The sequence below is a fragment of the Clupea harengus genome, chromosome 5 (assembly GCF_900700415.2).
Source record: "Clupea harengus chromosome 5, Ch_v2.0.2, whole genome shotgun sequence".
Classification (NCBI taxonomy): domain Eukaryota; kingdom Metazoa; phylum Chordata; class Actinopteri; order Clupeiformes; family Clupeidae; genus Clupea; species Clupea harengus.
The window spans coordinates 6948620-6960710 of NC_045156.1; the positions used below are offsets into that span (position 1 = coordinate 6948620).

The 12091-nt window shown below is 41.4% G+C and overlaps 1 protein-coding gene across 3 annotated transcripts in view; it reads left to right on the forward strand.

Moving 5' to 3' along the window:
• fhit (fragile histidine triad diadenosine triphosphatase) overlaps nt 1–12091 on the forward strand; it is a 176993-nt gene that overhangs the window by 65213 nt on the left and 99689 nt on the right. The gene's annotated exons all lie outside the window — the stretch shown is intronic.

Here is a 12091-nt window from a genome sequence, read left to right on the forward strand (position 1 = left end):
TGTTTACGGCACAACAAGAGGAGAAAGTTTCCAGGTAAAGCCTGTGAAAAAAAAAAAAACAGGCTGCTTAAGTGTTTATAAAGTTTTGGTGTTGTGTCAAAAGACAACTTGGAGACAGACACTTTCCTTGTAATGGATAGAGGCAGAATGAGAGCTTAGTGACCATGAATCACTGTCAATTTTACTTTAATGTTTCTCTCTTCCGGTGTGAAAAACTCAATACTTTTGTCTATTAATCTTACTTCTCAACGTTGCAAATGCAAACCTTGCATATATTTGCATGATTTCCACTGCTGATTTGCCTGAATAATGTGCTTATTCTCTTTTTGGAATAATAATGAGTCCTCAGCTCTGCGCTTGAGCTCCTCAAGTGCTACTCTGCCTTATGTAACCTCTGTGTTTAGATTAACTTTAGATGGGGGAGATTTTTCACAGTATTATAGGGCATCGCTGCATAATGCCACAGCCTAAAGAGAGGCAACAGTGTTCTCAAGCCATAAGGAATACATTAGCATGATTTAATCATAGCACTCTACATGAGATGGCGTTATACTGACGAGGAGAAAACACACTTTAAAGCGATACAGGCGAAGTTTGAGTCCTGTGTCTTTCTCTTCTCACCACATTTGGATGGGCCTATGTGTGTGTGTGTGTGTGTGTGTGTGTGTTTGTGCGTGAAAATATGCTGGCTGTGCTCTTGTGGACCAACAACAAAAGCCTGTTTTCAGCACAGTTTTAAAACCGTAACCGTAGTACACTGTGCATCACAGCAAAACACATTTAGTGATTTATGTAAGGTAAAGTTCCGTCCCTCTCCTGAAATGACAGCAGAACTGTAACATAGATTATGTCGACCACTTTAGATTCCAGTGGAACACTGCTGAGTGAGTCAATATTGCCTGTGTTTTCAGTAGGGACAGAGAGTCTGATTGTTGTGTAGAGGATGACTGTAGGAGTTATTTACAGATAACTGCAACATCAATTTTTATTCATAACCAAATGCGGAAAAGGTTTTTGGATTAATCTGCTAATTGTAGATTGGTTTGGTTTTTCTTGGAAGCATCTAAGGACTGCGATTTTTAATACCTGGGAACCTAGAGAGTCCATTGTGAGTTGGTTCATTTGTTTTATGGTAATGATGCCCTTCCTTCTCTTGGTACCTGATTATGCAGATAGAAACATGACTCATTATAACTAAATCCAAATCTTATCCACATAATAATGTTTTTATCAAAATGTTTATTTTCGCACATACATTAGAATATCAACTGATGATTAGCTATCATTTGTGAAAATGATTCTTCACGTAAGTGAAGAACTGCATACACTTGTATTGTAATCAGAATGATGTGGGGATTTTTTTCATTGCAATCACATCACATCTCAGTCGCCACACCCCCCTGGACAGAGCAATCATTGATTTGACCTTTTTGTAATGTTAGTCTAGTATGACTCTCTTTGCCATTACTCAGATGTTGTTTTGTCCTCATTTTACACACACACACACACACACACACATACGCAGCGAGAAAGAGACGGTACAGAATAGTGGAAGGAATTAGTAGATGAGACCATATTCAACGCCATATTGATTTCCTCAATAACATAAAATAGCAGCACACCCATTTGACCAGATGCTGGTCAGATACCCAAAGGTCCGTTATGATTGCCAGCCTGAAAAGCACACTCAGTGGAGGAATGCAGAGGTTAAGGTTAGAGACTATTTAGATTAACGTAAAGATTAAAAATTACTGTATTAATACTGTAGGTTAAAGCACACAATCTGACTGCCCTTGGTTAAATAGACTTTCCATTAGAAGACCACTATCTGATGTAATGGCAACAATCATTAATTGACTCCAAACTGAATTACCATATTTTTGTAATCCCATTACAATTCATAATTTGTTGAATTTTCTGCCGTCGTCCTGTGAATAAATGTTGTCTGACCGGTGGAGGGATATTCACATTTCCTCCTGAAAGCATTGCACTCATCATTGCACATCTCTAAAGCACATTACCAGACACACGCCCAAGGACCAGCATTACAATATGTGGCTCCTTTGTTTTTAAAAACATAGCCTGCAGGCAGGCTCTGAACACTGCGGTTTATTTTTTTCCCCCTCCTCTGAGAAATGTCAACTGGAGTCAGATATGTCTCCAAGTCAATGTGTTCTGAAGTAGATCAAGCCGAAATGATGGGCACTGTAGCATTCAGAAGGGGTCATACGTCCAGTAGGTCACCTTTATTTAAAGCAGCACTCGCATGTCTTGGCTGTCCACGGCTTTAATACCGGCTGCCCTCCGGAAACAAAATCAAAACAGAGAAATAAAAATGAAACTTTCATTGACAAGCCATATTCCACCAGCAAGGTTTGACCTCTGGTCAAAACACTACTCTCAAAACACTACTCAATACTCTCTATGCATCGGGAGATGTATACACTGGTGAGCTAATAGCTGCTACTGGACAGACATATTTCCAACCCTTCTAGTCAACCTTAGAGCTAGACCAAGTAAGGCCAAGTAAAGATATCTCTTCGACCTTGGAGCTAGACTAGTTTGCAGAAGGCCAAGTAGGGATATCTCTTCAACCTTAGAGCTAGACCAGTTTGCAGAAGGCCAAGTAGTGAGAGGTGGAGGTTTTGTTCTGTAGGGTTTCTGCTACATGTCTGCAGCTTTGTTGCCCCCGCCAAGGAGCATGGACCAAATCTTACAGCGGATCTGTATCAAGGTTGTTTCTTTTCTCTCACACTTTCTTTAACTTTGCAAAATAGGGCATATTGGCCTTGTCGGAGGTTTGCCCTCTCTGAGTGCCCTTCTAGTTGTAGATGTCCCCCCCCTTTAAGGCAAAATTGCATTAAAATGGCAGGAGCTTGTTTATAAACAAAGCATTCTAAGGTCACCATCTCTGTGCACACGGTTGAAATAAATAGATAATGCTGTTAGGTAAACAAGTAGTAATTATTACTCTTTGCAGAGGGGATTAAAATGACTAAACACCTTTAACAGTTTACTGCTCATAGCATATGCAGATTTGTTTGGAGTTTGTTTGGGAGTTTATTTTTATTGAGCTTCTGTTTGTATGAGTGTGTGTTACGTGTAGTGTGTGTGTGTGTGTGTGTGTGTGTGTGTGTAGTGTAGTGTAGTGTAGTGACTATGTGATGAAGAGCTGTGTTGCACAACCAGTCTGATAGCCTCTGACAACTTTCCAATTGCTTGACAGATTGTCAGATTCTCCCTTTAAACCTTGCTGTGTGTCTTAACTCCTCTGTGATGTTGTGCGCTGTGATCCCCCCCCCCCCCACTTCCTGTCTTCAGACACCCTCACATCCTACCCCCCCCCCCCCCCCCCCACCCCCTCAGCCTTCTCCCCCAGGCCTGGGCTCTGCTGATGGAGCAAAGCAAAGTGGTGCCCCTGGCGTGCTTATCCCCGCTTGTCCAGTCGGCTGCGCGGATCACTGTGCCTCCGTGCCAGTAGCCATAAGAGAGACGGGGAGAGAGAGAGAGAGAAAAAGAGACAGAGAGAAAAAGAGAGGGAGGGGAAAAAATCAGGTCATTGGATATTCTGAGCTGGAGGAAGACCAGAGTGCCGACCTTTTCATCTTCATCGTGTTTATGTCCATGCGAGGCTGTGTGGGAGCCGAGCGCTAGCAGCGCCTCGCATGCCTCTGCCAAAGCCCACTCATATTACATCCATGACAGGCTGAAGCTAGCTAGGCCATCCTGGGGTGGTTGGTGGGGGTCTGTTGAGCGCGTTGGCGGAGGCCGAGGCGGGGGTGGTGGGGTGTGTGAAGGTGGTGGTGGATTGGTGGACAGAGATGACTTTCGAGAGAGTTTTCTGAATATTTGTCCAGTGACACAGCGGAGCCCTAATTTAATAGACGTGCACTGCGGGTTCTTGCGCGCAACAAGGAATGGCATTGCTTACAGCCACGTTGATTACCAGGGCGCATTCATCTGGTAATCTCATAACATGCTCAGAGGGTCGAGTGCCTCAGAGGGAGGCCCGACCCCTCATTTGGGCATGTGTGATGAAAAAGGGGGGGCGTTTCAAGTAAATAGTTTTGAGGAAGGTGCACTCCAAATTCAGTGTCTGAAGGCCACCTCTAATCAGATCTCTACCACACAGTTTGACAACATTACATTGACCACTCAGTTAACCTATTAAATCGGCTGACCATTTCATTCTTCTTCTTCTTATTTCATTATTATTGTGAGAAAATACTTTCAAGACGAATATTTTTGGCTTATTGATTGATACGCACATTCTTTTCTCCACTGAGAAAACAAGACTTAAGTTAATTAGGCTAGACATCACTACTATCCCCTTCTTTTACTTTGCCACTATGTTCTACATACATACATTCCCTATAATCTTATGTAGCTTGCCTTCAGATGTGTTTATTAGCCCAGAGATGTTAAATAAGGTGAAGACCATGCCCATGATTACACTGATTGCCAATCATTTCACAATGACAATTTTACGGTTTAAATATAATAATAATCATCATAATCATCATCATCATAATGATAATAATAACAACAACAATAATCATCATCATAATAATGATAATGATAATAATAATAATAATAATAATAATAATAATAATAATGATGATGATGATGATGATGATTATACGCTTTACTCTTTTTTGGCTGCCCTCTGTGCACATACATGCACATAACAGTTCTGCCTGGCCAGTCCCTTTCATGTTGCCCTATTTGAGCAATGTCGTGACATCCCAGAGCTTAACCCGGAGCTCACACCCTTTCACATCAGGACCCAGGGTGTCCTTGTGTTCCCCAGGGTGTCCTCATGTTCCCCTGGACGTCTTCCCAGTCTCTACTCTCCGTCCTCACATATTCTGACCATGAAACATTTATCCCGTAATGCATGTTTTTTCATTGAAAGGCAATTCATTTTTCACAGGCAGTTTTAAAAAAGGCTTCACAGCACAATTAGAGGCGGGAGGAATGACATTGACTAAGGTGTTTGTTAAGACGATTCTGTATCCCACGTCTAATGTTTGAAGGAACAAAAAAACTCAACCCATTTACATTTTTCACGAAGGCTAAATATTTTAAGATGTTACATTAGGTGTCTAATTAAAGGTTTATATACATAGTTCCTCTCCGCCCTTTTTGGAGTGCAAATGCCTTTGAAGATATATGGGCATATATAATCATTTTCTTTCACTAAATAATTCTTTTGCTCTTCAAACTTGTTTCTTTCATCTTTTATTTCAGTTAAATGAATAGATTTTGAACTGGGTTGTTGGAGGAAGCCTCCATAGTTATTCTGTAAACTGTGAATTTTTTGTCTATAAACTCAAACTAGACTACTGCTGTGTCTGTATAGATTTTCTTTCGCTTGTGGACCTTTTAGATGATAGGACGAGGTGTTCTAAGATACCACTGATAATACCGAAATATTTTATAATTAGAATAATACCCTCTGACTCCCCATGTTGCAATGTGTCTGTAGAGATACAGAAACATTAGGGCCATGCCAGGAATCCCACAATTTGTCCTCTTTCCTGACTGCTGTCCTCTTCAAATGCTTTCTTGAAGGCTGAGGATTTCAGTACAGGATGAACTATTAAGCAAGATTCCCTGCCTAAGGTGCTTACCACTGGTCTTTATAAAAAAAAGAGTTTTATTATAGATCGCTGATGCTTACATGCAAATATTTGACCCCTTTGACAGTGACTGATTGCTAATGGTAGTGGTGAAGGAGCTTCAACCAACCATTAACATGTCATTATTCATCATTTAGTATCAAGAGGCTGGACTGGCTCTGCCTTCCCACAGTGGTGAATTAAATTAACAAAAATAGGAATTGAATATGCTGAGGTTTGACATCGCAGAGTGTACATATCTACTTTGCAGGGTCTGTATTCCTGTCTTCATCTTTGGCCTTAAAAATCACTGAGGTATGTGGGGGAAGAAACAACAACATTTAGTTGTTCAAATTCACTGTAGTGTTGTTTGGGATTTCATGGTAAACTATTAAATGCCCTCAGTTTTAGCTGAGCTTTTCAAACGCAAACTTCTGTACATTTCCAAGTAATAGCCATCTCCAACCAAATACAACATCAACATGAAAAAGTTAAACTAATTACTCTGTATGGTTTGTTTAAAGGAAAGAGGCTTTTCAGAATGGTTATGGAAAGGTCTCCCATCTCATTGCATGAGTCATTTGTTTCACTGATGAATAACTCGATATCCATCCATCCATCCATTCATCCATCCATTGTTCCTTCTTATTTTGTTGGTCTGGGTCAACACTGGCAATACTTTGGACGTCCTTGACATTCCTCTCTTCCAGCTTTCCCTCAGACATCCCCCGTTCCGCTGCTAGACAGGACACATAATCCCCCTCTCTGCATTGTCTCTCTGCCCCTGAGGTGTCCTCTCCGCTGGTCGTACCCAGAGCACATCTCTAGGGAGGCATCCGTGCCCAGTGCTCTAAGCACACCAGGAAAATCGCAGCAACCTTATTTTGTCGCTATTTCTCTAAAGGCTAAAGTTCCGATATGCAGTGAAGGAAATTCATTCCGACCACTTGTGCCCACAAACTCACCCCTTTCGTTTTTGTGTGCCCGTAGCTGAGGATTGGCACGTAGACTGAGTGGAAAATTGAGATCTTCGGTCGCCCTGGGGCTTAGTTCCCTCTTCACCTAGACGCTCTGCCACAAAATACGCTCCAGACCCACCTGTGGAACTCCTTTTTACCCTTCCTCATGCACATGACCCCGGGGTACTTGATCTCCTCCACTTATAGTTACAACAACTTTCCCCTCTTCTGCCGCCCTCCAGATTGAGCAGCCCTCCTTTTCCAGCTGAGAATCATGACTTCTGACCTGGAGGTGCTTATTCTCATCCCAGCCGCTCCACTCTCTGCTGCAAACCACTCCATTCACTGCCTGAGGTAGCTATAACCGAGTGCCATCCTCTGACGAAACTGCGTATGTGGAGTGGACATGTGGATTCATATTCTCGGTTATGGCTTATGTTTTCATTTTTTCTAAATGTGAAACGCAATGCTTTTCCCTTAACAATTTTTCTCGTCACAAAATGTATAGATGTTATTCAATTGTCATTTAGCTTGTTCTCATAGATGAAGATCACCTATAACCCCCATTTTAGAAAAGCCATCTTGGGTGGGACACGAAAGTTAACAGACCTTTCGACCACAGTGTTGTGGGAAAGGTGGACAACAGTAGGAAATGTAGGCTTTACAGTCACTTTTGCCACTTTTGAAAAAAATGACATTTTTAGAGTAGACTGGAGACTGTTTCATAACAAAGGCTATTATGATGTGTACAGTATACCCTCGAGCGATGTGATCAGGTTTGTTTGTTTGGAAATGAAAAACTGATTTGGAGAAAGGATGGTGAAATGACAAGTGTGAAAGCGGAGGCAAGTGCAAATCAACACGCTAATAGACTCTTTATGTGGGATCTAATGAACCATAGCTCTTAGTAATAGACTTTTAAAGGGATAGCTCACCATACATATTTATACTAAAATGACACCCAATACCTCACGTAGAGCTGTGTGACCTGTTCCCTTTTTCCTCATACTAAACTGGGTTTTATTATTGCAAAAACTGAATGTCAAAGTAAGGTTAGTGGGGAGCTATAGCAAAATGAATTTGTTCTGTAGGATGTATGATTGAAATTAATGTCTGAGAAAGTCACATGGATGTTTAGAGATGTGTATCACAGGTTAAAGGCTTGCAAAATCCAAGAGTTAATAAACCCTTCTGGGGTTTAAAGAATGGATGGATGTTGTAGCTTACTTGTATTTAATGTCCTAAGTGAAATATTTTAGTCCACACTGGCCTTCTCCGTATATGATCCAGGATTGTTTCCCTTATTCTGGTGTTCCCTTGTGAAGATTGGAAATGGAAATAGCCATGAATTTGAAATGAAAGTCTCAACCTAAATGTGACGAAAAGAAATGTATGCATTCACAAGTTTCATAATGCAAATATGAATAAGCTAGCGCATTAAATGAACATATTTTACCGCGGCCAAAGATAATGGATTTCCAAATGATGTGTTTTATTCTTGGAACCCAAATGAAACTGATTGACTTGGTCGTATTCACTGACTGTACCCGTATTCTGATCTACCTCAATAAATGCAGTCTTGAAACACAATACTGCTCATAATTAAGATTTTTAATCAGCAAAATTGGAAGCCACTCCAGACACAGCAATTACTCTATCGTCACTGACTATCAAATAGCTTGAACTTTTATAACGTTTATGGAAATAATTTATGCTAAAAGGGCCTGAAACTGCAGTCATTTAATAGAAAGTTCTATTTAGAAAGTAAACTGAGAGAATATGTCATGAATGGTGGGGTCAAGAGGTTTATGTCTTGATTTGAATCATTTAATCCTATAATATGCATCTTCATATGTTCTCAGCACCCAGGTAAATTAATACGCATACCTCACACACCCAGTAAAATGAATACGCATACCTCACGCACCCAGTACAATTAATATGCATACCTCACGCACCCAGTACAATTAATACGCATACCTCACGCACCCAGTACAATTCATATGCATACCTCACGCACCCAGTACAATTAATAAATCCACCAGTGCAATCAGCTATCTGTTTCGAACGATGGCCTCACTCCTTTACATATTGCAGAAAGTAGCTCCACGATATTCTAGTGCCAGTGTCTATACAAGGATGCTCTTCTATCCTGAGAGTTTGTTTACTCCTAATTTGACAGTCTAAGATTAGAAAGGCCTAGTTGAGAACCGCTAACAACAGCTGAAGAGTTTGAAAAATCCTTCGTTTTTGTTTACTCTGAGTGAAAGGCACACAAAGTGAAGATTTGGAGCCTTGGATGCTCTAGAGCTCTAGCTACACATGTCTTTGTTAGTTTTCGTCATTAATCAGAGACATTGGCAGAGAAACTTTCTTAAAAAAATGCCCTAAAAGTGTATTTATTTAAATTTTTGTTTCATCATAGTTTATATCACTCCTGTAGCCAGAAGGAGTTTCAAGGTGAATACTTCTCATTCGAAAAATGTAAATGTAAGATGATGTACATATATTCAGTAACAGTGGTTTTCAACATGAATCACATTTCCACAGCAAGAGGCTCTATGTATGTAGTTTGCTTGTGACCTTCTCACCTTCTGCAGATCTAGCCTAGGTTTGCATGTTTAAGGGTTGCACGATTTTGCTCGTCAGTGTTTCTGCACCTGCATTATTTTGGGTGATAGCTGCATTCAGAACACAGAAATCTGTCACAGTGGTTTAAAAAAAGGACGTTAGGGACAGTGAGTCCTAGATTTGCGCTGGCTCTATTCTATTCATTAATTTCAAGTAACAGTAGCAGTGAGCTGTCTATGCCAAATTGCTTTTTATACTCATTGTCATAGTAATGGTCTAACATTTGTTTTTGGGTGGCAGCTTCAATGTTTGTGTACTGATATCAACAAAACATTGTCTAGATGGACAGTTAAAATGGAAACAAATGCTGTCTTGCTATTTTGCAAATGATTGGTTCCAAACACTGTGAAAATGGTAATGAAAGCTTGGAAAAGCCCATAAACGTTGGGGTGTAAAGGCAGAAAACTGATACATGGTATTAGCGTAATTACATACCCCTGCCCTTTGCTGGTGCGATGACGCCATGCCATTGGTTATTGCACCCAGTTAATCAGAAGTTTCTGCTGTCTGGTGTAATGCCTTCCCTACTGTGAGGACTGCCTGTGGGGGGTTGAGAATGAGAAAGGGGGGGGGGGGGGGGGACTCTCTGATTGCTCCTCTTTCATCAGTCTGTCAGGACTATGGAGGACCACTAACAGGTCCAGTGACCTCCAATCCTTGAGGTCATCTTTCCCATGGTTCACCTCATCAGTCACAAGTTTACTTTGCATGGATGATGGCCACTTCTTGCTTGTCAAATATTTGCCTTGCTCTTGACATTTTTGTAGTGGATCATCACTTTTTTTTTTTTTTTGGTCAGTATAAATGGAAACCCATTAATCTAGTGTGCACAGCTCATGTGTTTGGCTTCTGTGTGAGGTAGCATCCCCTCTCCCTGTTGGCTTGCTCGTTGATGGCTCATTAGTCTTTACAGTAATCCAGACGTCAGCATTGAAGTTCTCTCACATTCTCAGGCACACTGAAAGAGTTAAATATACAACCAAATATAACCACATCTGGACACACATTTCTTCTTTCTCATCTAAGTATCTGATTAGATACAACATTTGTTCATATTAGGTGCTCTATGTGATTTAGGGTGTCTCAGTCACGCTCATCAGAAATGAAGGTGAATCACTTGTGAGGTGAGCCGTTTTCAACAATATGAATATGCCAGCATCATGATAAGAGTCCCTGCCTGTGGTTAAAGCAGACTTCGTCCAAAACTTTTAAAGCGACACAACGTACTTGGTCAAATGTGTCAGTTGATCAGTATGTCAGAAACGTCAAATATAAAGTTAACCAAGCAAATGATTGCTGTGTTGTCAGGTCCGTTGACTCCTTCAAGGCATAACAATGGATGTAAGTGGCTCTTTAAGGAGATTCCTATCTCTGCCCCCAAATCCCCTTCTTGAAACCCCTCAATTGTGCATGTACAGCATTAATTAATATGACCATGGCACCGTGTAATTGGCTTTTTTATGAACGCTGTTTTCCCTCATAACTCGAATCACCTCAGGGCAATTTTTTTGCCTTCATTTTTTAACAGACTTCCTCCCAATATTTAACGATTTCCCCACCTGGTCTCCTGATGGAGCCATGCATTCAGTGGAAGAGCTGTAGAGGTAGTCTGGCCTGCTTACTTCCCGCAGATACTTCCAATGGAAAGCGAAACACGTGTTCTGCTGCCTCTCTTTTCAGACGATTGCTCAGACATGTCCCGCCTAACAGCAGGATTTACATCGACACAATCTGATTGGCACTGTAATGGACGGCTTTCGTCTTTCCCCCCGCTTGGAGGGTTTCTGGGCGGCATGGCAGCGGAGGGAGACACATGTCCAGGCATCGCACAGCCCACGCGCCAGCAACAGCCTGAGCCAGAGAAATTAAAATCAATCTGGTGGAGCTTTTTTTTTTTTTTTTCAGGTTAGCTTTTGCCTCCAGTGGGAAATAAAGTATCAGCTTCCTTGAGATATTGCATTTTTTTTGACGTCGTCCCGTTTATTCATTTCACTTACTTCCAGACTTCTTCACTTGTGGAATGGAGGGCAGACAGAATTGTGATTACATGTGGGACCTCAGCGAGAGGGATGACTCAAATATATTTATTATGATACATGAAAATGCTATGATTTAGCTTGAGAGATTTCATATAGATATGAAGATAACTTATGTTTTTGTTGTAACTTACTCAGGCTGTTCGTCTGGTAATGAGATGGAGGGCACAAGCAGATATAAGTGCATACAGCTTACATAGATAGACTTATGGTACATAAGCAGTCTTTGAATTGTACTTTAAGTTAAAGATTTGCTCATTTTCTTTTCACATCCCCCAGTAAACTCGTGTCTGTTTAATGAGATTGCTTTTTTTCAGCGCAGTCCTTAAGTACAACAGACTGGGAACGTCATAATGACGTACTTTATTATTGATTTTTTTTTTATTTGCCTTTCTTGTTGCTCTCTCTCTTTCCTTTTAAGTCATGAAAAAAACGGGCTCTTTGATATCCATCCAGAAAAACATGAGCATCTGGGAGATGCGAAGAATGAAACAGCATTTGAATCGCTCGCCTTTGAAACTCCCCCCATTCGCACACTCTGTGAAAGTCAGCAAAGTACAGCGCAAAGTTGACACGAGCTCTGTCTTGAGACCGCATTTCAGTGACTCCAAGTTTTCCAAGCGAGCGCTGATTGACCAGAGCCGTGGGCTGGGAGACGGGGAATGAGGAGCCTCCAGTGGGGCCGTTTGGGGAGGGGGTCTGGCTGGCGTGGTGGTGGTGTGTCTGCGTGGGGGGAGGGCTGCGACTGGCCGGATGGGTTATCTCACTCATTTGGATAGCGAACATACAGAATCCCGCCACCACCAGTCTGTCTGTCACAAGGCGCCAGGGTAGATTGCTTTGG